The 26,350-nt window shown below is 41.2% G+C and overlaps 1 protein-coding gene across 4 annotated transcripts in view; it reads right to left on the minus strand.

Moving 5' to 3' along the window:
- PAQR8 (progestin and adipoQ receptor family member 8) overlaps window positions 1-26,350 on the minus strand; it is a 47,875-nt gene that overhangs the window by 5,108 nt on the left and 16,417 nt on the right. Inside the window, exon 1 of one of the 4 annotated variants that reach the window (XM_081941242.1) lies at window positions 14,583-14,718. The exons of 1 other annotated variant lie outside the window; for it this stretch is intronic. The gene's annotated coding sequence lies outside the window, so the exon portion shown is untranslated. Of the gene's footprint in view, window positions 1-2,288; window positions 2,398-7,713; window positions 7,852-14,582; window positions 14,719-26,350 lie in introns of those variants that run through there. 2 more of the 4 variants (XM_081941244.1, XM_081941243.1) reach the window with 2 other exon arrangements.

Raw genomic sequence — 26,350 nt, forward strand, 5'->3', positions numbered from 1 at the left:
CAAGCTGTCTTCCTTGCTTTTCACAAGTTTATTTCCATTTATTAATCAAAATTAGCATTGTTATTCCATTTTTTTAAAGTCACTTGATTCTGAAAAGAATATTTGGATACATTACAACCATTGTGAAATTAATGTATTTGGGAAGTGTATAATTTGAAGTCCACAACAAAGTTTTAAGAAGCAAATCTTCAAAAAATCATTACCATTTACATTTGTGACTGTTCTACCAAAAAAAAAGTACTTCGGTTTAGTTATTCCTAAATTTTGATTCAGGGAAAAACAGCAGGTATACTGAAATTATTTCCATCAGAAAATAATGCCCGAGAAAGAGTTGAGTATAGAGATATAAAGGGTCTTCAAACACAGTAACCTCAAATTATTTCCACATTCATCTCCCAAAATTACTTTCAAAAGATAGTGGGGTTTATATCATCAATCTCCCATTCTTAGTTAATGATTATAGTGGTGTAATAGTGGTAATTATGTAATAATAATCCAAAATAATGTAGCATCCCTAAATGTCAAGAACAAGTTTGGTGATGGCTAAAATGAAACAACATACGAAGATTGAAATATCACGTTTAGCACATTCAATACTAGTAAATCATTGCAGAATTCAACATCCTGGGTCCTACTTCAAATATTCCTTATTTAGAAAAGTGCATAAGTTACTAACCATGTATTAAATCTCAGAGTCAGTAATGACGGGAGCAATGACTAATGTGACTGTCTCAGAAACATTAAAGTCATAGCTGTGCCAGATATCTCAGTGGCAAGCATGGAGGATGGATTCTTGTATTTCTAAAGCTTATGTTTTAAGCATTATGCTAGATCCGGGATGGCGAACCTATGGCACGCGTGCCACATGTGGCACGCAGAGCCATTTGTCAGGGCACGTGAGGCTGAGTTCAGCCTTTTTTAAAGACGTTTTTCATCCTCCCCAGGCTCCAGAGGCTTTATAGGAGCCTGGGGACGGCGAAAAGAGCCTCCCCCCTCCAGAGGCGCACCGGAGACTTCGGGAGCTTCCTTGAAGCCTCCGGAGTGCAAAAAACCAGCCCTAGGGGCAAACCGGAAGTTCGGGAATGGACTTCCAGTTTGCTCGTAGGGTCGGTTTAAGCCCTCCGGAGGCTTCAAGGATCTTCAGGAGGCTTCCTTGAAGCCTCCGGAGGACTAAAAATCACCCTACGAGCAAACTGGAAGTCATTTCCGGTTTGCTCAGAGGGTCCTTTTAGTCCTCCACAGGGCTTAAACTGACCCTATGAGCAAACCAGAAGTGACTTCCAGTTTGCTCGTAGGGTCGTATTTTGCCCTTCGGAGGCTTCAGAGAAGCCTCCTGAAGGTCCCTGAAGCCTTCAGAGGGCCTTCGGGTGGGCAGGGGAGGCTATTTTCGCCCTCCCCAGGCTCCTATAAAACCTCTAGAGCCTGGAGAGGATGAAAAAAGCATGGAGAAATGGGGGGAAGTGCCTCTCATGTGTGTATGCGCACTGGGGGATCACGCATTGCATTATGGCTGCGGCATGACCCCCCTGCGCTCCCTGCCTTATGGCACGCAAGCCAAAAAAGGTTCACCATCACTGTGCTAGATCATATGGATATATCTCTTAAAACTATGAGGAATACTTAAGAGAAATATATTCATTTATTTGGAAAATAAGAATATTTCTGCTGATCGTATTGTTGTATGATATTCTTGTTCTTGTTTTGTATTACCTCTAATATCTCAGTGATTTTTACACTGACCTCATTCTCTGGAAGTACCTTTCTGAATCATTCACAAATAGTATCTCGTTATTAGATTTCAATAAAACCATTCCACCTTTTTTAAAATGGGAAAAGACTAAATAATCTATTTCAATCACACTGTAACTCACCATTCCCCATTAAAAAAGTGTTCCATACAAATAATCAGATTACTTTCAGTTATTCCAAGACAAGTGCTATTAACCTACTAGCCTGATTTTTTACTTTCATGTCTTAAAGTTCAGCATATATTACCTGTATAGATTAAAGAAAATCCCACAATGATTTTTAAACCATTTGTTTTAAAGCTTTGTAATGTATAAATCCCCTTCCATATAGCCAATTTCATTCATTCAGCATTAAAAAACAAATTAGATGTGATACTGTACTAAATGAGCTTGGAAAACAATGCTGTTTTCTACCTTTAATAAATGCAGTTGGTTCTCAATTTCATCAGGACATTAACACTTGAGTGGGAAAACTCAGCTCAACTCCTTCCTCCCAATTTCCCACATCTCATCCATTAATATTAGTATCTTTCTACATACCTATATACATACATGAAAACCTACTAGCACCAATGGGAGATTCTTCTTGGATAATAGCATACGGGACAATTTTTGCCTGGATCATTCTCACAAGTTTGGTTTATGTCTAATTTTAAGGAGGGAACAAAACAAACAGACATGATTACTCGGGTATGACTAGCTGATAAGAGATAAATAGCTTGAAATGGATCTATACTAGTCTCCCTTCATTTGTTTATCAGCAAAAAAAGAAGTGTATGTGTTGCATTTGTGCTGATAAATAAATAAAGTGATATAGTGTAGATCTATTTCAAACTATTTAGCTCTCATCAGCTAGCCATACCCTTACTGGGATTGAACCTGGGCTGTTTCTACATATTAGGCAGGTGTATTAGCCTCTAAGCCACAAGCTCTCCTCCCTTATCAGCTGAGCCAAGGAAATGATTAAGTGTTATGTCAAAGCACCTGGTATGCCCAAACATGGGAGGGAGCATACTGCTTCCCTTTTGCCTTTCAGCTCCACCCTAGACAGAAAACCATTTATAATACATACACACACACACACACACACACACACACACACAGGTGTATATATTGGGTTTTTTGCAGATTAGGACATCCAGAAAGGGAAGTTGGTTAGAAACAAACAACCAACTTCCCTTTCTGGACATCCTAATCTACAAGAAAAAAACACACACCAACAGCTACTTAAACACACAATCCCATCACCACCCTGCACAGATCAACTCTGTAGCCAAGACCTTCATCTCCAGAACCAAACGCCTAGCCGACAAAGACCACCTGAAAACTAAATTACACACTCTCACAAACATATTAATCTCTTCCAAAGAAAAACAATTACCAACCTAATCCAAAGGGAGACTCCCCCCAAAAACCGAGACACAGAACAGGACAACGGCATCGCCCTCCTGCCTTACATCAAAGGCACCACAGATAAAATCAGCAAAATTCTCCACAAACACAATATCAAGACAGCCTTCAACACTGACCAAAAAATACCCAACATCTTAAGTAACCCCATAGACAAGATCCAGCTAGAAAACTAAGGAGTCTACGAAATACTATGCAAAATCTGCCCTGCAACATATATAGGACAAACAAACAGGAGAATAAATGCACGCATTGCAGAACGCAGTAAGAAAAAAGAAAAAAAAACTTCCTCTCTTTTCCAGCACCTTAAAGCTACAGGACATGAAATTAATTTTGAAGGAACCAAATTAACGTCCAAAACTGAACACTTCAACAAGAGAATAATTATGGAAGCTATCAAAATAGAGAAACACCCCCACAACATGAATAAACGTGACGATGTCTCCTGCCTGCCAGACATCTGGAAACCAGCCCTGGTAAACAAACGAGCCCCACCCACCACCCAGGCCGATACAACACAAAACAACAATGGACACACAGCCAGCACCAATCAGCACCAATCTACCAATCATGATATAGCCACACAGCCAATCAATCCACTTACTGAAACAACGCCAGCACTCCACACACCCCCACCAAGATTTATAGAAAGACGGCATCTCCGACCACGCTTTAAGCCAAAAACACCAGCCTCAGGATGGTGAGTGAGACCTCGCCGAAACGTTGCCAAGACAATCTCAATCTTACACAGCGGTTGTTTCCTGCAAATGTCCCCTCCCAATGCCTCATCTATAATCTCTCTTGGGAGGGGCCAATCCACAACCACCTGTGCTTAATCATCTTCTGTGAGTCTATCTACGGAGTTGCTGCTTCTGTTTCTCAGCCCTTCTCAATGTAGCATCAAGGACAAACTGCCTTTGATCCTCCCCACTGCTCCATGCCTCAGGCACCTCCTGGTGGCCAACCAGCCTCTCTGGTCCCTGCTCTGAGTCTGAACCCTGCACAGGGTCCTCCACATTGTCCAGGGCAGACTCATATGGTTCCTCGCTATCCGAGTCCATCAGCAGCTCAACCGGATCCTGCTGGGCCACAACATATATGTATATGTATATATACATATACATACATATACATACATATAACACACTGAGGCCCAGAGTATGCAATTTTGACCAAATGTTAAAAGTTCCTAAAGTATTGGGAAGACTTGCTTTCAAATACATATTAAGAGGATTGCATCTGTTACATTTTTCGCCCTTCAAATTAAAAAAATGCCATGGGGAATTTTAAGTCATGTTAACCCTAATTAAAAGCTGAGTTTTAAAAAATCAGAGACTGTCTTGCAGCATTTATTTTAAGGAGCATTCATCTGTCTCTTTTTCTCATATACTTATGAGGCTCTTTATACCATCAAAATACCAGTGTAATAAAACAAATTATATACACTTAGCTTTACCCTAGATAGACTGAAATCAAGGAGTTCCCATTTTTCCTCTTACCCTCTTTTCTACTCTCATTACTGACAAAACAATAGATGAAACAGTTGAAGAAACTTCAGTTAAATGTTCCTGTACATCACATTTATTTATTTATTTGTTTGTTTGTTTGTTTGTTTATTTGAGTATGCATTGTGCTTAGTTCTATCCCAAATTAATGGCTTGTTTCAGAGAGTTGTCCAAGTTCAATTAACAATTTGGATACAAACAGAAAAACAGACCAGACCACAAAGGTGTAGCATTCACACCCAAGATTTCACAAAAAGGAAGGCACTAGAGCAGTGGTTCTCAACCTTCCCAATGACTCTTTAATACAGTTCCTCATGTTGTGGTGATCCCCAACCATTAAATTATTTTCGTTGCTACTTCATAACTGTAATTTTGCTACTGTTATAAATCACAATGTAAATATCTGATGTGCAGGATGTATTTTCATTATTACAAATTGAACATAATTAAAGCATAGTGATTAATCACAAAAATAATATGTAATTATATATTGTGAAATGGTTTGCTAATGAAAATTATATATATAATAAATATAATAAATATAATATAAATATAATATAATAATATAATATAATAAATATAATATAATATAATAAATATAATATAATATAATATAATATAATATAATATAATATAATATAATATAATAATCATATAATATAACCTCTAATCTTGTTACAAAAAGTCCATGAAACATTTCAGTTGGTAACAAAATAAAAATAAAACAGAGAAGAAAGACAGTAAAAAAAATGGGTCAAAGAGAAATACAGTACTAGGTTGGATATCCCCTCCTGTTTTTCATCTTGTCCTACTGGTTCTTTATGATTTATCAATTACTGTTTGTAGCTAATGATTGTAACTATTATTATGACCTATGACCTATTCTTGCTGTTTATATGTACACTGTGATTTGGTGCACTGGAGACAAATTCCTTGTGTGTCTTATCACACTTTACCAATAAACATTTCTATTTCTATTTAATTCTATTCCTATTTCATTCTGTTCTATTCTATTTCATGCTATTCCTATTTCATTCCTATTCCCATTCCATTCCATTTTCCTGTTCCATTCCATTCTATTCTAAGCATGGAAGCGTAAAACTTAAAACTAAAAAGATGTAGCATTTTATTTTTTTTTCAAAGTGGCTGCTGAAGATGTTTTGTGACAGCTACCTTTTTCCCCCTCCACTCCTACACTACTACTAGTAGTGTATGCCAAGTTTTCCAACTACTCATTCATTCATAGATATCGCGGGAAGGAAATGAAGGTGAATGAACGGAGGTTTTTACAGAAAAGGGAAAGGGAAAACCCGAATGTCTGGAGCCAGCTGCTGCAGAGCGCCCGTGTGAACTTCCGAGTCTCCGAGGAGGCAGCGGCTGCGGACTGAAGGGACATCGTCGCCATCCTTCCTGCCTCAGTTCTCGGCTCCTTCTTCCCGGCATCCCCTCCCCTCCCCTCGCAGCTGGGAGACTGAGCCCAGCCTGGCCACCTCTCAGGGCGCTGCCTCGCTGGTGCTTACGCACTCCATTGTTCCCCCTCCCATCAAGCACAGCCATCTGATCCGCCCGCTGGTGCCTCTCGTGTCACAATTGGCTGCCGCTGGCTGTCCTCGCACCGCCGCTCCTGTTAGGTAGCCCCTCCCTTTCACAAGGCAGCACCCACCGCCGCTGTTCCCCTGGCTCCAAACACTGGCACGCAGGTTTTTGGGTTTCTAAGACCATCGAAAATATGTGTTTTCCGATGGTCTTAGGCAACCCCGTGAAAAGGTCGTTTGACCCCCAAAGGGGTCGTGACCACAGGTTGAGAACCGCTGCACTAGAGTAAGGTGAAAAAAAAGAGATTGATTTAGGTTTTTTTGTTTTATCTTAATGTTATTATTTTTATAAATAACTCAAAGCAGCAAATATATCCAACTTATTTTCCTTCTCTTACTTTCTCTACAACAACCTGGTGAAGTGGGTTGGGCCAAGAGAGAGTGACTGGCCGAAAGTCACCCAATTGGCTTGGTACTATGACACCTTGCTTCTAATCAGAGGGAATCATTTTACCATAGTTTTCCAATCACAGCACACTGATGGAGGGACGTTAAACTAATATACTAATATCACTCCATTCCATTCTATGTTTTTGATAGTTTTCTGTTTTCTGAGCAGAAATATCTATTATTCAATATCTAAGCTATTTTTTTCCTGATGCCAACCTAACTTATCTTTAGTCTTTTACTACAGTTAATAACTTACAACAGAAAAAAATTGTCTATTATACAGTACTTTCTATAATTATTGAATCAGCAGTGACACCACCCAGAAGACTTTAACCAGTTCAGAAAGCTATATAGGAATAGCCTAGCTAGCACTTGAGTGGGAAAGCACTTTGGACAAGAGTAGGAAATGGGGGGGGGGGGAGTCTTGCAAGAAGGCAATGCATGATGACAAGAACACTGAATAGATGTGTCTATATAGGTCAAGCTCAACTTGACTGTGGCTTCACTTTTTACTGAATTATACTGCACACCAAATACTTGTTCAAACTGGTCATCAAACACATCTCAATAAGATAAAATCTAGAGTGTCCATTATCCATTATCAGATTCATATACTTCCATAGCCTAGTGATGGTTAAGATGTATTTCTTCATATGAAACTGGCTTTGAGCTTCTCCTATCAACTTGACTCTAGCCATCCTCAGTAAGCTGAAGAAAACTGGAGTATAACAATAGGTACTTCTTCCACCTTGCAATACATAAATATATCTGAGCTTTTATCTCAACTAACAGGATTCCAGGTATTTTCTCCCTCCCTCCCTTCTTCCTTTTCCTTCCTTCCTTCCTTCCGTTCCATGAAATATTTTATTGATTCTTGAAGCATCCCAGATTCCTTATGCTCCTTGTTCTGTAATTTCTGGAACAGCAAGATGAATTTTTCAGTTATACAAACTTCAACTACAGCAACAACAGTAACAACAATAATTAATAATAAGCATTGTAATGCCAGGATTATAAATAAACTGTTTAGTAAATAGAAAATAAGAGAAAGTTAACAAAACTCACAGATTCCTTCATGCCGGATTCCAGGCTACAGCATTAGAAAATAAGAACTTGCTTAATTTCAGCTGTCATGTGCCAATGATGAACAAAGCAATAGGCAATTAACATTACAGAGGGAAAAATCCTTGGTCAGCATTTACTGTTCCACTTCCACAAAGCTTCTATTCTCTTCTTTTCTGTGTGGGTGTAGCACTTTGCTGAAAAGCTATATTCAGTTTAGAGGGCATGTATTTCAGCCTCAGTCCCAAACAACAGCATTTGTATGCAAGTTGCCTGGTAACTCAAATACAAAAAAAAAAAAAAAAAAATCAGGCAGGAAAGGACACTGTCTGGTGTACATAATTAGGAGTGTGTGGGAAATTCTTTTAAATCTCGAGTTTTTCTAATATCTCAAGTACCCTTTTTATTTTTATTTTTTACCACATTACAATAGTGGTTCTAAATAAACGCATGTTGATTTTTCATTCCTGCAAAAGTATTTAATAATGAACATTAACATTCTACTAGCTCTTTCTATAAAAAGAACCGAGTTCTATATTTGTACAAATGGTGTCCCTTCAACCCATTCTCATGTTATCATCATGCTAATCAGGAGGGACAGTTTGTAGGTCATAGTCATCCCACCCTTCTCTTTCCTTCTATAGTAGATTCTGAAAGCTAATGTTTGTGTCTCAGAATTTATCCACTTTCAATTTTGAAACTGTTTCCAAAATTTCCAGCCACCAATTCTCTAATTTATAATTGGGATCTGGACTACTTTTCTCGCCTACTTTTAAAATAGCTCTAGGAGAAAAATAAATTTGAATTCAGGTAATAAATGCTTTCCTCTATTTCTTCTTTTTATATATAAGCCACCACAAATATTTTAATTAGAATTCTTTTTTCCTGATAAAGAATTTTAAATATTTTATTATTTTTATGTATCACTCTCAAATCAGTAGTATAAACGTGACTAAAATAAAGTAATCTCCACAATAAGCAAACTGAACAACCTGACAATTTTTTCTATGTATTTATTTTGATTTGAAAAATAAAGTCAATTTGAACTGTTTATACATTGTTGGAAGAAATGTCCTTCTGGGTTCGGCTCCAAGTGGGGAAAAAGACACTGGAGACATGGAGGATGCTTGGAAAGATGGTTTTAATGGTGGACAGGACCGCATGGCTTGAGTCCTGAACAGAAAAGGTGATCACATGCTTCAATGTTGGTGGTGGAGAAGAGAAGGCAAAGGAAGGGCTGAAGAAGGGCTTGCAGGGATTTTTATAATCTGTTCGGCCCCACCTATCTGTTTCCTGTTCCTGTGTAAGAAATGTATTCTGATTGGCTGTCAGACTCACATGGGCCCACGCAAGGGCAACCCTCTAGGCTGAGTTTTGAATCCAGGTTTGGTTGAATTCTCAGATGCCATGTGGTCAGTTGAGTAAAGGCTTATATTATCATGCCTTCATTCCCATCCCCCTGGAGCTGAAGGGGAGAACTCTTTATTATGTAAAGTGGACTAGCTTGGCCTTCTTAATGGCCCATTGACAAAGTGGGGATGGGCAGGAAGCTGCAGGAATTTACTTTGTGTTTAAAATGTGTTTCTCCTTTTTTCACATCCAGGAAAATATAATATTCTGCCTTTTCAATATTTCCTAGGATATTTCATTTTTCTGGGAGAGGGCTGGGTGATAACTTCCTACAACTATTCTCCTTTTCTAAATATGCAGATACCTTCAATCAGAAGTGCACACAGATACCTGAAAATAGAATCTGAATGACAATGACCACCAATTATATATGGGCCATTTCAATAATTAACATGCAGGAGGATATTTCCAGATTTGCCCTTCACACATAATAAGAATTTTACTGTCCAGTAGACTTGTAAGAAGAGTGCCTGTTTTGCATGTCTACCACAAACTGGAGTAAAAGATGGATTCTATTAGTAGTAGTGGCTCTGCTTGAAACAGGAAGGAATCGGGAATCTATCAACATTCTTTGCTTTGCTTCAGATGTCTATTTTACTTCTGCATCTATGGACATACCGTAGTTAAAAAGCCCTTGAAATAGCTGCTCAGTCACACATTTGGTAAACATCAAGAGATTCAACAGTTAATAAGCCTTGAATGGTTGCTTCAAGCTAAAAAAAATACCCCTTCAAGACTCCTCACTGTCCTAGCAAGCAGCAGTAAAGCCTAGTTGTTATGGGTTGTCAGGTGTGAACAAACCAGACCTACACATGTAGGGTTCATCGAACTAGCTACTTTATTGTTCTATGACTATTTCAAAGGAATGTCTCCATGTAATGAATTCAGACTAATTCCCTGCTTGATCCTTCTTCCCAACTGGGACAGTTGCTCTCCAACATCGGCACGCATATGTTCAGGTGCTAAATATTTACACACATACTATTTATTTAGTCATCCTATTTATATGGCTGCCCATCAGATTCTGAGTGACGTACAATAAAAAACTATAAATCAATAATATAAAAACAGTCAATTTTTTAAAAAAATATTAATAGTATGATGAATTGGCAATCCAAAAACAATAAATTGCACCTTTCTTTGCATTTTGAATATAGGGTGGCAACCTCCAGCTATAATGGCTTCGTATCTTTTTGCTTCCTTTTGAGTGAAAAAGAGCACTATTCATATACAGTAAAAACTTGCTTAATGTTTAGTAGTGTCATCAGGAGGCTAATAAAAATGCCTGATGGATTCAGTTTTGCAAGCTGAGTCTCTAGGTCAGGGAATACAACAAGTGTGTCAATTCGTATTCTATTCCCCCAAAAGGAGAAACAGGATTGCATATATTTCCTTCATTTCTTTCACATAGCTTGTGTAATAGATAAGATGGACTTTGCCAAAAAAATGAAAACAACACACCTGTTTTGTTGTTCAATAGTCAAATCCTATGAACAGGGTTGGGAAATGTTTTGATAATTAATGCCACCACCTAACACTGAGGATGGAGCTTTTCATTTGTTTTTTCTAGATGTATGATCATTTTAAAAATCAGCTTATTTTAGGATATTTTTAAAAAATAATTCTGTAAGAAACAACCTCAATGTGATGGGAAATTGTGTCAATGATATTTCATCATTTAGCCACTGAAATCCAGCAGAGGAAATTTCAGCAAAAGAAAATAAGGAAAAGCCCAACACCGCTTGCGTCTGAGGAACAAAAACCTTCCCTTATGTAGCTCAGAAAAGAAACGCAACTAGGCAGATGACTCAAACAAGCTCATTGCAAAATGTATGGGGTTTTTTTGGACATAGCAAGAAAATATGCTCATAACGGTTATATCGCTTCTCAGACTTTTAGCTAAGATCAAGTGTAGTGCATATCAATTAAATACCCTCTGAGGAGACAGGGAATGATGAACATGATGAGGTAGTACTGAAAAGAATTTTAGCAGAAGTTCACACCTTTTAATAAAAGAAAAAAAATGAGAAAAGAAATATAAACAACCCCAAGAACTGGGAGGGAAACGGGATTCTGAAAAATGCAAGAAAAGAGATGCAAAAGTTTTAAAAAATGGGGTTTGCAAAAAATACAAATGACACCAATGGTTCACTTGCAATTGTATTTCATCACAAGATTATGTACAACTCATTCTGAGTCTCCAGAGAACAGAAAGGCGAGGTCTATACTGTACGCAGAACCAGTATAGCTAGCAAATGGGAAGCAGCAAAGCATCTAACCTTTAATAAGCATGCTCTCAATCTCAACTTTACTTTTTATCTCTCGCTCTCCCCCACTCTCTCTATTGTAATCTAATTTAACCTAATCTATTATTTATCTCTATATATCTTTCTATCATGGTTGTGTCATTATTAACTCCTGGCAACTTCCTCGACTAATGTCTGCAATTATCTTGGCAAAGTTTTCAGAAGTCATTTGCCCTTGCCTGCTTCTTAGAGCTGAGGACAAGCGACTGGCTCAAGCTCACCCAGCCTGTCTTTGTGCCCAAGGCAAATTAGAACTCACACACTCACATTTTCTAGCCTGATGCCTTATTCACTACACCAACTCTCCTACCTCAAGATAGACCACACTACCAAGAAAGCAAGTGAATTGCCATGGCAAAACCTCAGCATTCTTTACCAAATGTTTCTATGCACAATATTATCTGGTAACTGTTTATAGTGGAGAAAATCCTGTTCCATAGGTTTTACAGAATTTTACAGAATATTGCAGAATTTTCAAGGATTAAGAAACTCTGATATCTAAGCCAAACTCTATGCCAGCGATGGCGAACCTTTTTTGACTCGTGTGCCATAAGTGGGGGAGCGCAGGGGGGTCGTGTGCAGCCGTGCTGCACCCATAATGCAATATGCGACCCCCCCAGTGCACATGCACGCATTACAGGCACGACCCCCTCATTTTTGCATGCTTTTTTCGCCCTCCCCAGGCTCCAGAGGCTTTATAGGAGCATGGGGAGGGCGAAAACAGCCTCCCCCGCCGCCCCGGAAGCTCTCCGGAGGCTTCAGGGGTCTTCCCTAAAGCCTCCAAAGCAGTCAAAACGACCCTCCAAGCAAACCAGAACTTCTGGTTTGCTTGGAGGGTCGTTTTAAGCATTCCGAAGGCTTCAGGGACCTTCAAGAGGCTTCCCTGAAGCCTCCGGGGCAGTCAAAACGACCCTCCAAGCAAAGAGGAAGTCCGTTCCTGAACTTCCGGTTTGCCCGTAGGGCTGGTTTTTTTGCGCTCCGGAGGCTTCAGGGAAGCTCATGAAGCTTCCGGAGGGGGCGGGGGAGGCTCTTTTTGCCTTCCCCAGGCTCCTATAAAGCCTCTGGAGCCTGGGGGAGGGCGAAAAATGGCTTTAAAAAAGGGCAAACTCAGCTGGCCAGCATGCGTATGAGCGCTGGCCAGCTAACAGGGCAGCACCTCGCGTGCCCTGACAAATGGCTCTGTGTGCCACCTGTGGCACGCGTGCCATAGGTTCGCCATCATTGCTCTATGCCTAATGTCCAAAAACTGCCCAACCACAAGAAGAAAAATTCTCATTTGGATGAATATAATTTTGTATTGTACTGATTAGGGCTGTGATGGTGAACTTATGGCACACGCGCCAGAGGTAGTATGCAGAGCCCTCTCTGTGGGCATGCACACCGTCTCCAGCTGTTCTTCTGGTTTCCAGCTGGTCTTCACAGGCACCAGAGCACCGGAAAATGGACTAAAATGCCCCCCAAAACAGCCAAAAACCAGGCTGTTTTCTGGGCCTTTTTTGGCCTGAAAACTGGCCCGAAAACCAGCCAGAAACTAGCCCAAAAAAACAAGCTTGAAAAAGGGCCAAAAACAGACATGCCCGCACCGGCTAGCTGGTCTTTGAGTTTCCGGTGCTTCAGTGTGTGTGTGCATGCATGCACATTCCAGTTTGGGCACTCGGTGCCAAAAAAGTTCCCCATCACTGGAATAGGTAGTCCCATTTCCCAAGCTAGCATCTTTCCAGATGTTTGGAATTTCAACTCCCAAAATGTTCAACTTTCAATAAGGCTCATTGTTCTCCCTTCTATTTTTACTTATTATTCAGTCGTTTGTTTGGTAATTGAGACAGAAACATATGAAATATAACTTCATATATTCTATGTCTAACAATTCACTTTTTCCATCAATAATAATTTTTACATTGGGAAGTAAAAATTAGTAAATAATAATAATAATAATCCAAGCTGAACTGTGGCATAGTAGTTGATGGGATGGATTATGAGCAGGAACCAGATTCTAGCCTATCCTCAAATCTAGAAGCTTCTTAGGTAACTTTGGAGCGGTTACACCATCCTAGACCATCCTAAATCATGGACTGTTGTGGGAAAAACAGAACAGGGGAACCCTATAATATGCATGCCTCCTTGACCTACAAAAAAAGGCAAGATATAAATCAAATAAATAAACATATTTACTGCACAATAGGAATCCATTTTCTTGTAATGCTCCATGTTCTCATATGAATTATGCATTACGTATCCAAACAGTTCAAGCTTCATTTTTCTGAACTTTAATGACTTTACAATCTAAACTCTGCAAATTAAGATTGTTTCTAAATTTTCATTCAGGCTCGACCATTTTGCACTAGAGATTGGGAGTAAGGAACAAGAAATACTTGGCACTAAACTGTCTGGAGTCAATTCCAGAAACATAAACAATTTTTTTTGTACATCTGACAGCAATATTTTATTAATATTTTAAAAAATTAAAATATTTGTATCCTTTAATCAAAGCCTTGTAAAGACACTAAGGAAATTTTAAACGACATTAAAAAAATTAAACAACTTTCAAAAATTAAATTTATAACAAGTCATAAATAAGTTATAAGAGGGACCAAACAGGGAACTTAGGTTATAAACTAAAGAACAAAAAACTATTAACATAGAAGTCAGTCAAAAAAACTAGCATTCGTTTTCTACAATCGCAAAAGAGAGGAACAGTATAACTGTTTTTAACTAATAGGATTAATAAATTGCTTTTCTGTTCCTGAGCAATCTCCAAGTTATTCTTTAAGCATGTTCTTTAAAAAAAGAGTAATATCCCAACACATTATTTTAAAAAATCCCCCCAAATCCCCAAACGTTGCAGGTTATTAAAAGTCTCCCAAATTCAGTAAAGATGAAGCTGAACTCATTTCCTCAGGAGCTAGATCTTTGAACCAACTCAGTTCTAATACAGATAGCAAAACAAAAACAAAACAGCAACAGGAAGTGAACTGATGTTGCCTCTCACCTCAAATCCTCCCCTTTAGTGGCAACTTATTTCAAATTCCAGGTTGGATGCCTAACTAGTTGAGGTCACTTCATTGACTGTAAATTGTTCCCCAAAACATATCAGCAACAATTACAATTAAGTTATCCTCGCTGTGGATTTTGTTGGAAGGAAGGAATAACTCTTACCCTTTTACCTGTCACCACCATTGAATTTTCCAAGGCCCTATGAACAGTTAAGATGCAAGACTGCCAGTTTAGTGTAGTGCTTAAAGGCACAGGGCTAGAAATCAGGATGTTGAGAGTTCTAAGTGTCAGCAGTCTCTCTTTCTCAAGAACTACTTGTAAGCAACGATTCACATTTGGAAGATGTAGCGGTATAACGTCACCGCCGCCCCTGAATCTTAAGACACAAACAAAACACACGCGCGCGCGCGCATACTCTCTCACACACAAAACAGACAGAAAGACAAATCTACCGGGAAGAAAAGAAGCAAGGATTTTGCAACAGACGAACACGAAGAGGTCTTTCAAACAGGAGCTAATTTATTAGGGGGCGGGGAGGGCGAACTTAAACAGACTTGGGAGCTCAAACGGCAGTGAGCGTGTTGCTGTGGCTTCAAGGAGCGACAGGGAAAAGAAACCTGCACACTCTCCGAAGCGCTGTCTCCAAAGCTACCAGGACAAATGAAATGCAACCAGAGTCCCGGTTCAAACACTCACTGAAAAGTATCCCAAAAGCAGAAGCGGGATTACGGGCACTTCAGGTCAGATGACCCGCCATCTCCTCTCGGGGCGACGGATGGATGGAGACTCTTGTTTCAGGCGCTTCATTCCAGGCTCCTGCTCCTGTTTCGCCAACAGGCTGTTTCTCCCACCCTCTCCAGGCGCGGCAGCGATTCTCGGCCCTGCGTTTGCTCCGGAGGAAGAAAGGCGAGGCAAACGCCTGCCTCTCTCTTTCTCTCTCTCTCTCTCTCTCTCTCTCTCTGCCTCCCTTCCTAGTTCTTGCAGGGATGCGGCGGGACTAGGGGCCTTGCACAGCCGCCCGGGTGTCTGCGCTGCGCTGCGCCGCGTTGCCTTACTCTGCACACCGACTCCTCCCACCCTCCTTCCGACAGTTGCTCCCCAGTCCGCGAAGGCAGGAAGACGAGGGACGCTCGGAACCGCCACCTGCACCGCCGGCTGCGCGCGACTAGGGCGCCTCGCCCCGCCTCACCTGCCCCTTCTGTCGAGTCGCCCACCTGCAGGTTGCCTGTCATCTGGCCCGGCACCGCTCCACTGAGAAGTTCGCCAAACGGCAAGCCTCGGATGCTTGGACTTTTCGCGTTCAGAGGCCTTATCGGGATGAAATCAGCCGGAGAGGGGGATTTATAGAGGCAAGCTGTATATGATAGATATAGTGATCCTATGTCTTTTATTCTAAAGGAAAGTCCTATATTTCAGAAAGCAGCCTTTTAAATTTATTTGTTTCTCAAAAACCAACTTGTCCCTTATTTTCGTCATTTGACTTATTAAACTGTTTTTTTAAAACAAATGTAGTTATCTTAGAATATGGGGTTTTGCGCAGTTTTTTCTTGTTTTAGCTATTGAATTTTCCTTTGTGAAGAAAAGATACAAATAGAAGCAGTTAAATTTTTCATTGTTATGAACTGCTTTTCAGATTTGCCTCTTTTTCAGGTTGTCCTTTACTTTTTTCCCAAGAAAATATGGTTATCATAATTATAGGAGTATGTATGTATGTATGTATGTATGTATGTATGTATGTGTGTTACAACCCCCTGTATGCCCAAATATCCATACTAGTCTCCCTTTATTTATTTATCAGCACAAATACTATATATATATATATATATATATATATATATATATATATATATATATATATATATATATATATATATATATATATATATATATATATATATATATATATATATATATATATATATATATATATATATATATATATATACACACACACACACACACACACACACACACACACACACACACGCTGGTTTTGTTGTATTCGGGTCTTTTCCCGTGTAAGGTTGAGATTGTCTTTGCAACGTTTCGGCAGGATCTCACCTGCCATCTTCAAGCGTGGGCTTAAAAAAGATTTTAAGCCCACGCTTGAAGATGGCAGGTGAGATCCTGCCGAAACGTTGTATTCGGGTTTCGGCAGGATCGGCAGGATCTCACCTGCCATCTTCAAGCTTGAGCTTAAAATGGGAACGGAGCTGCCGTCTTTCTGTAAGTCTTGGTGGGAGGGGATGGGGTGCTGGCTTTGTTTCAGTAAGTGGAATGATTGGTTGTGTGGTTGTATCATGATTGGTAGATTGGTGCTGATTGGTGCAGGCTGTGTGTGCATTGTTGTTTTGTATTGTAACGGCTTGGGTGGTGGGTGGTGTTCGTTTGTTTGCTAGGGCTGGTTTCCAGATGTTTGGTAGGTGGGAGGTATCATCACGTTTATTCATGTTGTGGGGGTGTTTCTCTATTTCGATGGCTTCCAACAAACGAACACCATCCACCACCCAAGCCGTTACAATACAAAACAACAATGCACACACAGCCTGCACCAATCAGCACCAATCTACCAATCATGATACAACCATACAACCAATCATTCCACTTACTGAAACAAAGCCAGCACCCCATCCCCTCCCACCAAGACTTACAGAAAGACGGCAGCTCCGTTCCCATTTTAAGCCCAAGCTTGAAGATGGCAGGTGAGATCCTGCCGAAACGTTGCAAAGACAATCTCAACCTTACACGGGAAAAGATCCGAATACAACAAAACCAGCATACCTACACCCGTGAAAATCTACGAAAACAAATATTTATTTATTTATTTATTTTTATATGTATATATATTCTCCTATAATTATGATAACCATATTTACATACATACACACAAACACACACACACAAACACACTATCACACACACACACATACATACATACACACACATGGGGGTGGGGAGCCAATTTGCTCTAGTGTAGGGGTTCCCAACTTTTTTTGGCCATGCCCCACCTAAGCATCTCTAAAATCCTGATTCCCCACCCCCCACGGACATATAATTCTTACTATTCAAAAAGTGAACTACTTCTCCTGCAGAGGAAGCCTAAAAGACCATTAACTTGGTTTAAACAAGGTTCCAAAGAACATGGCATCCATGAAAGAGAAAAATAAAAGAACGAAAGACAGTAGAAGTACTGAGGAACTTAAAAAATAATAGTACGAAGGGATATGGAAAAACAGAAAATGAAGTTTCAAAACGTATAATACAAAACTGAAATGCATAAATACAAAATAATTTTAATGAAAGCTTTTTCTGTAATACTTTGATCATATTAATTACTCTACATATTAATATAAAGGTACCTAACAAATTCAAACTACAATTTGAGCTCACCTCAAGATCATATTTGAAATGTAATCCTATGCATGTTTATCCAGAAGTAAGTACAATTGTCTTCAATGGGGCTTAGTCCGGGGGTGGGTGGGTGTAGGATTGCAGCTTTAGTCTACTTACCATAGGTGGTTTCAGCACGGCCGGTACGTGCGTACCGGTGCCAGAAATCCAACATGTAGTTGCGTACCAGGCCCTCCGGAGGCCCTGTACCAGAATGGTCCCTCCCCTGGCCTGTCCCCCACACCGCTCACTCCCCCCGGTCGCCCCCCCCTCTCTGCCTTTCCGCACCATGCTTGCCCCGCCCACCCATTTTTTTTTGCCGGACTCAGCTGTTGGAAGAAGCCCACGCTTCCTTCTCTTTGACAAGCACCATGCAAAACCAGGACTTTACAAACCGCTTCTCAAGGGGAGGGGAGGGGAGGGGAGGGGGACAGATTTCTTCAGATGAGCCCAGAAAAACCGCTTTGCCTCTGCTGCTCTCCTTCCCGTACTGCAGGCGCGACCTCGAGGGGAAGATGTCCTACCAAGGCAGCAACATCCCTCGGATCACAGTGAGGTGAAGTGCCCTCAGGCATATTCTGTGGACCTTGGGCGGCCGAGGCAGATGGGTGGGAAGCTTTAAAAGTCCAGCAAGAAGGGAAGAGTGTGCCTGGCAGGGGATGCAGCTTCCCTTTCAGCCTCCAAAGCCACATTCGGCCCGCTCAGCTCCCAAGGATGCTTTCCCAGCCAGCCGCCAATTTATAAATGGAAATTAGCCATCGTCTTTTAAACTTTCCATTTCAATGAGAATTTAAGAAGTTTTAACCTTAAGGATATTATGAGTACAATTTTAGCAGAATACATTAAGAGAGACAAAGAACAGTTGTGGTGGGATATGGATCTGGTTTACAGGATTAATTCAGCATATGCTAGAAGTCATAATGTTCCAAGGGAGGTACATGTTAAATTTCTCAGGAGGACCACAAGGGATGAGGTGCTTGGGGCCCAAAGGGAGGGACCACTAATATATAAAGATGAAGAAATCACTATTCTTAAGCAAATTCCGAAAAAGATAAGAGAAAGAAGGAGGAAGTATTCCTCCTTATCAAAGAAATTATACAATAAAGAAGTTTGGTTTAGATGGCTATTGCCAGAGGGAATGTTGATCTTTGGGGAGGGAAATAGAATTAAAATTAATACAGTGCAGGAGGCTGAAGCCTTCATTAAAAAACATTTCTCTCTCCTAGAGGACGAACACAGGGAAGGTAGTGAAAAGGGTAGCAAGGTACAACATATGAAGGATCTATTGCTCCCTCCTTCTGGGTCAAGGAGGAAGGAGCAATATCAAAAAGGCTCAGGTCACAAAAATAAAAGTATTTGAAATATTTGTAATCATTGATATATTAAAAAGTGACAAAGCAAAAATGATTGAACAGATGGTTGATACAATGTAGAATAAGATTCTGTTTTTTGCTTATCTTTTATATATTGTTTTTAATATTGTAAAAATTGTGAGATTTGGAGGGATTTCTACCACTAGCGTGGGAGCTGCCAAATTTTTCTATGTACCCCTTTACCCTTTCCCATAAATGTTTAAAAACCAATAAAATTCTTTTTAAAAAAAGTTTTAGATAAATTTTCATTGAAACGGAAAGTTTAAAAGAAGTTGGTTAATTTCCATTTATAAAGGTCACGTGGTGGCGGTGTGCGGGCTGCTGACCGGAACAGTGCCTGGACACAGAGGCGGGGCAGTCCTGGAGCATCTCCCAGCCGGGAAGGGGCACCAGGAGAAAGCGGGGCCGCCAAAAGCCCATGGCAGTTGGCAATGGGGCATGAAGGAGTGGCTGCACAGCAGAATTGGGAGCATCCCCAGGTTGGTGAGCTGCGAGGAAGTTGTGCAGGCCTGGAGGCAGCGAGGAGGCAGGGGTCGAGGCTGCCCTGGGCACCTGCAACGGGCGGCAACCTGCCACCTGCAGCTCTCGGACGAAGGAAGCAGAGAAGTGGGCCCCGAGCTTCATCTCTGCCTCCTTCCTCGAGATCTGGCTTCAGGAATAGCCAGCCTCTCCCGCCACTGTGCCCTTCACTCGCCATCCACCCGGAGGCTCTGCCTTCACTCGCCTCCCAAAGAAGCTTGGGAGAGACAGGTAAATGGCCCAGAGCCTCCCGAGGAGGACACTGGACACCGGGGGGGGGGGGGCGGTGGCGCCCGCTGCTGCTGCTCCCAGTAATGCAGGCTTCTCGGAGAGCATTAAGTTGCAGGCGCACCAATTCCAGCAGCTGCGTTTTGCCTTGAAACTTGCTATCCCGGCAACCCAAAGGGGATATTCTCCCAGTGGTGTCTTAGACGGTCCCATCCTTAGCCGGGAGGGAGTAAGGATGGCTGTACACAGTTTGGCGCCTCCCGGCTCCCCTCAGATCATCAGGGGGCCTTATGCGCCTGCTCGCGTGGCCTGCATGCTTCTAGTGGGAATGGGAAGCGCGGGAATCTTAATGTAGTAGGGTGGGGGAGGCTGGAGTGGGAGGTTCCCCAGTGCTCGCGGCCACTGCTTGGGAGAAAATCAGCCGGAATCTTGAGTAAGAGCTGCGGGGCAAGATGCAAGTGACGAAATGAGTCACCGCAGGCATAAAAAGCACTGTCGGATTGCCTCCCACGGTCCGGAAAGCAACCAACCAAATAAATAAATAAAGTTGGCTTTGCTTCCTTGCATGGCAAGAGAGAAAGTTGCCTGAGACGCCTCTGGGAGAATGTCCCCTTCAGTTGCCAGGACAATTTCAAAATAGGCCACTCCCACAAAATAGGCCACGCCTACAGATTTTGAAACCCACCACTGCTACTTACCGTATTTTTCGGAGTACAAGATGCACCTTTTTCCCCTCAAAAAAGAGGGTGAAAATCTGGATGCGTCTTATACACTGAATACAGCATTTTTGGCCTCCCGAAACCTTTGGAAAAATAGCCCTTAGGAGCCTTGCAGAGTGCTCCTGGGGGCTGGAGAGGGCAAAAATTAGCGAACAAAGGGCCATTTTTGCTCGTTCCCCCCCCCCAAGACCCCAGGAGCACTCTATAAGCTTCCTAAAGGCTATTCATTCCCTTTTTCACAAAAAGGGGGCATTTTTGGTCTGCAGAGTGCAAAAACATTTGTTTTTAATTGCCTCTTATAAATTGTGGTGCGTTTTATTCTCCAGTGCATCTTATACTCCGAAAAATATGGTAGGTTAGTGAGATCCTTATGCTTGATGCCTGCTGCAGAGAGATTTTATATTAGGCTCCAATTTAGTCAGCTTCATTCTCAAGTCTCCTCTTTCAGTGATATCCAGTTGATTTCTTCAGTAGCAAATCTTTTATAGCACTAAATCCACATTCAGCTAAATATGAAAATGGGAACGGTAACAGCAGTTTTCTTGCAAAGTAGGTTGAATTTGGGTATTTAGTTTCTGTCCCATTACAAAGCCATGCCATCGCTCCTTTTATATTGAATAAAGTTTTAATAATAAGATTGTCATGAATGAAGGGGGTTGTAACCTATGACCCTCCCCTACTCGCCCACTTTGAACCTGCAGCTTAGTGGGGAAATGCTTTGATAGTTCAGTAGGTGAAGGTGAATAACACAGGCCTGGGAAGGCCTACGCATGCGTGGCCCAGCCACAGATTGCTCTGTGGAAAAGTTTATAAAACACGGCCTGGAAAAACACAGACTAAAAATAACTAAATTTAACAATTTCTTACTTAAACTTGGGTCCTGGTTTTGTATCCCCACTGCTGGGCTTCCCGCCTAGCAGCCTTCCACTCTGTCTCCCCACAGAGCAGCTCTCCCTGCAACCACCCAGCAGCAAAGCCCACAGGGAAGGGAGGGAGGGGAAGAGAGAGAGGGAGAGAGACTCAGACTCAGAGAGAGAGAGAGGGAGACACTCAGACTCTGCCAGTGCCATGATCCTTAGTGGGAACACATCTGATTGACTTGCATTTGCTCCCACCTTCCCCCAGCTAGGATAGCTTTTTCACAGCAGGCCCTAGGACAGCGATGGCGAACCTTTTTTGGCTCACATACCATAAATGGGGGGAGCACAGGGGGTCGTGTGCAGGTGTACCGCACCCATAATGCAATGCGCGACCCCCCAATGCGCATGCGCGCACTACAGGCGCGACCCTCCCATTTTTGCATGCTTTTTTCGCCCTCCCCAGGCTCCAGACGTTTTATAGGAGCATGGGGAGGGCGAAAACAGGCTCCCCTGCCCCCCCGGGAAGCCCTCCGGGGGCTTCAGGGACCTTCAGGAGGCTTCCCGGAAGCCTTCGGAGCGCTCAAAACGACCCTCCGAGCAAACCGGAAGTCACTTCCAGTTTGCTCGGAGGGTCGTTTTAAGCGCTCCGAAGGCTTCAGGGACCGTCAAGAGGCTTCCCTGAAGGCTTTGGAGCGCTCAAAACGACCCTCTGAGCAAACCGGAAGTGCATTCCTGAACTTCCGGTTTGCCCGTAGAGCCGGTTTCTTGCGCTCCGGAGGCTTCAGGGAAGCTTCAGGGAAGCCTCTGGAGCCTGTGGAGGGCGAAAAATGGCTTTAAAAAACAGTGAACTCAGCTGGCCAGCATGTACATGCGCGCTGGCCAGCTGACAGGGCAGCGCCACACGTGCCCTGACAAATGGCTGGCACGCATGCCATAGGTTCGCCATCACTGCCTAGGAAATGCACTTTAACAAAGACAACAATATGTAAATGAAACAGCTGTTTCATCATAAATATATAAAAACAATTGAGGTTTTTCAAAAATTCAGTTAATAGCTCTTTTTCTAATTTCTCCCATTAAAAATCAAATTGCGCCCCCGCCCCCCATGGGCCGTGGGTCCCACTGCTCTAGTGCTTAAGGCACTAGAGTGAAACAATGAGACAAAGAATTCTACTCCCACATTAGGCATGAAAGCTGGCTGGGTAACTTTAGGCCAGTCTCTCTCTCATCCCACAACGTCATCCTTTGAGCACCAAGCCAGTTGGTCAGTTCCTGTTACAACCAAGGTATCAGCACATGATTGATCAAAAAAGCAGATTCATTCTCATTCTCTCTGTCTGTCTGTCTCTCCCCCACCCCATCCCTTGCTCCCTCCTCTGTGTGTGTGTGTGTGTGTGTGTGTGTGTGTGTGTGTGCGTCTTTGTTTCATTCAATCATCTCCAATCTCAGAGGCTGCCTGGACAAATCCCTGTAGTTTTCTTAACAAGGTTTTTCAGAAGTGGTTTGCCAGTGCCTCCCTCCTAAGCTGAGAGAAAATGATTAGCTCAAGGTCATCAACCTGGCTTTGTGACTAGGAATGGACTAGAACTAAAACAAACCTGCATGCCTACCTAGAGGACCATTATCAACATTTTCCAATCATGTGGAGGGAAATGTGAGAGCTGGATACTGAGTCATAGTCTTCCACAGACACAAGCAGACTAGAAAAACATTCACCTTGGCACAATAAAAGTTGATTGTCATGCATGATGTAGCATTTGAAATAGTCACATGTTCACTCTTTCATTACATTGTTGTAAAAGATGTGCTGCTTGTATTTTTCCACAGTTAAATCTTCAAAAGCCCCTATTGTATGTCAACAAATATCTTTTCAAATCTAATTTGTAAGCTCTGTGACAATAATCAGCAATCATCAGCATTAAAAGACCCACAGGGAGGAAAAATACCATGACTATCGAAGCCTTTGATCTTTTATTAGACCTTCAATATCTTTTGAATGGATTTATATTTTAATTTCAAAGGAGCATGTATGGAAAAAAAACATCCTCTGCAATAAAATGTTTTAATGTTTTTTAAAAAATATGTTTATTCGGGACTTGAAGGGCGAAGAGGTAGTGACATTGTCTCCCACTGCTGAAAATATACTTCTAGTTTTTAATCATTTCTTTCCTTTAGCTATGGGAAAAACAATATTGGTGTAAATAATTCTGAAATGTGGAAATGAACCAATTTTTAGCGTTAATAATAATAATAATAATAAATTTGGATTTATTAGCCGCTCCCTTTCCGGGCAGGACTCGGGGCGGCGTACACTAAGACATATACGTTAACAGAAGTACCTGCCAAAAAGTAAGGCTGATGTTCCTTCCTAGGTGCTATTCAGCAGAGTGTGATAGCTGCTTATCTTTTGAGTTCCCAGGTAGAGCATTCTAATGTAATTTGTGGGTTGCTGAGCACCTATTTATAGTTATGATTTTAATTTTGTTTAGTATACATTGCCCAGAATCGCAACTATTTGAGTTGGATGGCCATGCCAATCTCATAAATAAATAAATCTTCCTCGTGCATACAGTTTTGTGTGTATCTATGTTGAGTTTCTATTTGTACAACAGAGGCTTAAGTGATTTCTTGAGTTGACTATGAATTCACAAATATCCACATAATTATCTTTGCAAATGGGCAGGTTTCCCCATTACATATTTTTAACTTCTAATCTTGCCTGCACCATCATTCCCCAAGATTTCCTGATGTAATCCTGCTTGGCTTTTTCAGGATCATCGAAGGTTGGTTAGATTCTCTTTTCACAAAAAGTGAGCAATATTACATGTCCCATCCTTCACATGAGGTCCTCTTTAACATGTAAAGGATATCCTACAATGTGAGATCTTAGCATCTTCTATTCTTATGTTTAAAGAGATGGAGACCGGAATGGATTCAATATGCCTTGTGGATTTGTTTTGTGCTGGCTAACGGATATTAATCCTACAACAGTGCAATTTTAATATATTGTCTGGCAATTTTAAGAGAAAGAAACTTGGAGACTGGAAATTCTAGTCCCACCTTAGACACAAAACCTGGGGGGAGGGTTTGTATGACCTTGAGCCAGTCATTCTCTCTCAGCCATAAGAAGGGGACAAAGGCAAACCATTTCTGAAATCTTGCCAAAAGAACTGCACAAATTTGTCTAGGAAGTCTCAGGAATTAGTACAAACTCTAAAGCACAAAAATAAGTAAAATAAAAATAGGCTTGGAGTACCCAAGTAGGTATTAACAAGTAACCAACTTTAGATTACCTTAGAAGGTAAGGATAGGATAGGATAGGATAGGATAGGATAGGATAAGACAGAATAGAATATAATTCTTTATTGGCTAAGAGTGAGGGTACACAAATAATTTGTCTCCAGTGACAGACTCAGTGATTCCTCTGTAGAATTATATCAGCAGCTGCTTGGACACTTTGAGCTTTCTGAGTTGGTGCAGGAAGAACATTCTTTTTGTACTTTTTAATGACATTTTGATGTTAGGTGTCCATTTCAAGTCCTGGGATATTATAGAACCCAGAACCTTAATGGTCTGTTTTGTTTGATATTGTGTTGTCTAGTATTGTAAGAGGTGGTAGAATAGGAGGGCTTCTCCTAAAATCTATTATCATTTCTATAGTTTTTCTATGAGTGTTTAGTTCATAATTGTTCTGGTCCCACCACAGGCCAATTATTCAACTTCCAATCTGTATGCAGATTTGTCATCATCTCAAATGAGACCAATGACTGTTGTATCATCTGCAAGCTTCAGTAATTTAACAGAGGGATCCTTTGAGATGCCGTCATTGGTATATAGAGTGTGGAGTAATGGAGAGAGCATGCTGGGGGCCACCTGAGCTAATTGTACAGGCATCTGATTTTGCCTAGTTTCACCTGAGCTTCCTATCTGTTAGAAAGCTTATAATCCACTTATAGGTGTGGTTAGGCACAGCTAATTGAGTCAGTTTAGTGAGAAGAATATCTGGAATGATGGTATTGAATGCCAAGCTGAAGTCTACAAAAAGAACCCTTGCATAGATTCTTGGAGATTCAAGATGTAAGATGTAGTGCAGTGCAATATTAACAGCTGATCTATTTGTTTGGAAAGCAATTTGCAAGGGGTCTAACAGTGGATCCGTGATAATTTTCCGGTGGGCCAGCACTTACCTTTTTAAGGTTTTCATAACTACAGATGTCAGAGCAACCGGAGGGTAGGAATTGTTGATCTGGCTTAATCCTAGAACTACAGGCTAGACTGGAAAGTTGACAAAAAATTCCTGGAAGACAAAGACAAACCCTCTCTGTAACAGATCATTTCTGTGATTCAACAGGGTGTTGACTTTGTCTTCTTATCGGTTCTAAAATCTTGCTTGCAAAGGGTGTGTTATTCTTGTCATTGCTTGACTATTACTTACTATAAGGATTTTCTTACATCAGTTATTTTTCCAACGATATGTAATAAATCCTATCATCTGAATGCATATAACTACAATTACATTTCTGTAGCATCTAATCAGGCAGGCAGCTGTCAGCCTTTCTTAGTTTTACTGATTTAGAAAATTACATCGGGTCTTTATTGTAGAGATTATTCAATTCACAAACAATTTTTGAATGTTTTCAATATCCTGTTCACCATTTGAATTTTCTATCAGGTTTTGAGTGCTGGAAAGAAGACTGACTAGTCTGTCTTTTATAATTTCCCTATATGATGCCTGGGAGACCTGCCACAATCTCTACAGTAGTATAATTTTTGCCCCTTGGGTATCAGTGCTGGGATTCACAACCCAAAAGTGGATTGGCCACATCCTTGCCAATTCTCAT

Source organism: Natrix helvetica, assembly GCF_964273705.1.
Source record: "Natrix helvetica genome assembly, chromosome: 2".
NCBI lineage: Eukaryota > Metazoa > Chordata > Lepidosauria > Squamata > Natricidae > Natrix > Natrix helvetica.